General features: G+C 37.4%; 1 long non-coding RNA gene across 1 annotated transcript in view; it reads left to right on the top strand.

Annotated features, from left to right (window-relative positions):
* Positions 1 to 1,188: 1,188 nt before the first annotated feature.
* Positions 1,189 to 2,123, top strand: part of LOC122147955 — a 6,371-nt gene continuing 5,436 nt past the window's right edge. The window contains exons 1-2 of the long non-coding RNA XR_006161934.1: positions 1,189 to 1,323; positions 1,567 to 1,887. This is a non-coding gene — a long non-coding RNA (uncharacterized LOC122147955). The remainder of the gene's footprint in view (positions 1,324 to 1,566; positions 1,888 to 2,123) is intronic.

The following is a 2,123-nucleotide window of genomic DNA, read 5'->3' as shown; positions in this document are numbered from 1 at the left end:
TGCTTGCTGCTTTTTACATTGCAGCAAGTGCAGAGCAAAACGTTTAGAACTTGAGAAAGGTTTGAGAAGTTGTTTGTCAAATTTTGTACAACTGAATGTCCTGCAAATGCCAGCAACACAACACAGATTTTGTGTTCTATTATTTTGTCATCAGGTGTGGTGAACTGGGACGCATTTTCAGAGGAGCATAGAAGGACCTACAGAACTCCATATCGAATCTCAATCATTGCAATTCTCTATACAAAGACTGTGAAGGCTACAGGGGATGTGGACGGAGGGGAAAACTACAGGGATTCTACTCCGACAATGAATTTGCAGGATACTGCAGTGCTGACTGCTTTTATGAGGCTGGAGGCACTTTGTAATAACTGATGTTCTGTTGGATGTGATTTTTCTATTGAATGTTATATGCATGTTAGAAAGGTTCAGACTACATGCATTTCTACATTTTTGTTTGGTCTCTGTTCTGTAAAACTGAAAGCACTTTATATGGCAGTTAATAAATTCAGTTTACAAAGAATTTATGCAGTTTTTTCCACATATTGCAGGTGTCTGTTTCTATAAATCTAAATGCAAAATGGGCTGTAGGTTATCACCATTGTTATCATTGGCAATGTATGTTGACAGGCTTGTACTACGATTCACCATGGTAACAGGTAAATTAAAGACAGACCTTAATGGACATAAAGATATTAATTCATGAATATGTAGACTGTGGACGTTTATCTTTAAAAAACGACTCAGAATGTGGAAAAGTTATCAATAATTTACAGTTAAGTTTTGTTAATTCATCATTAACCAGACTTACATGTCGTTGGGGAGTATGTAGAACATCATATATTTTTCATAAAATTAACACATGAAAGCCAAGAATGCTGAGGAAGGTTAAGTTTTAGTAGATTATCAACTCCAGAATCAATAATGCACAACACGAAACTGATTTACGCACTTAAATTTTAACCATTATCTCGGAAAAAATCTCACCATTGTTTTAACATGAGCGGCCATCTTGCCAACAACATCTCGTTTCTACATCTCGCGTGGTTCTGTGTGATTTGGACAACTTCAAGTTACGCCTCTGTCTTGCAGTCTGCAGACGTACTGTACACGCTTGACTTTCCTGAATGATCAAAGGTAAGACTCGTGTTAATATCCAGCGCTAGGTGGCGCAGTGAGCTCTTCTGTCTAGAACTGTTTATCATTGACTGAAAAACTGATGTAAATAGTTCAGATGATTTAAGCAGCAGCTCCTGACAGCTGAGAGCTCGATCATGATGGTTTCTGAGAGTTTGTTCTGTACGCTGTGCATGTTATCACTTTTTGGTGAGGCTTTTTTGTCATTCAAAAATGTATGTTGAATTGCTGTGTATAATAACTAGTTAGTTGGAACTATTTTAATTATGTTATTGTAGAAAAATATATGTCCGCCTTTGCAGTTAATCATTGTTTTTGTTGTTGTGAAATTGTGAATCCAACTAAATATTTAACTACAGTAGTTGTAGCAGATAAAAAGTATGCCATGTAGAGCAATTAGTCAATTACTCTTTCTTTCTTTCTTTGACATAGGGCAGTATTTAGGGGAAGATCTGCAGTTTTCTGGTCCGGCTAATGGAGCAGTAGGAGGAAGTGTGGTGTTTGCTCCTGATAACCCACCCTCCACATCAATTGATACAGTTCACTGGCATTTTGGAACAACACTAATATTGACAGCACTGTCTGATTCAACTACAATAGTCCCAGCATACAGAGACAGAGTCAGTTTTAACATAAACACTCTCGCTCTGGAGCTCCGGAACCTGACACTGGAGGATTCTGGAACATACAGACTAACTGTATTATCTAGTGCTGGAGACCAACTTACAGGAGAAACTACACTACAAGTGTTCGGTGAGTGTGTTGCTTAAACTTCAGTATTTAATATCAAAGCATCGGCTACATAGGCTTAAAGGGGTCATATGATGCTGCTAAAAAGAACATTATTTTGTGTATTTGGTGTAATGAAATGTGTTTATGTGGTTTAAGGTAAAGAAAAAAAAACATTATTTTCCACATCATGTAAATTATTGTTGCTCCTCTATGCCCCGCCTTCTGAAACGCATCGATTTTCACAAGGCTCATTTCTC

The sequence above is a fragment of the Cyprinus carpio genome, chromosome A16 (assembly GCF_018340385.1).
Source record: "Cyprinus carpio isolate SPL01 chromosome A16, ASM1834038v1, whole genome shotgun sequence".
Lineage (NCBI taxonomy): Eukaryota > Metazoa > Chordata > Actinopteri > Cypriniformes > Cyprinidae > Cyprinus > Cyprinus carpio.
This window is presented reverse-complemented; position numbering and strand designations above follow the sequence as displayed.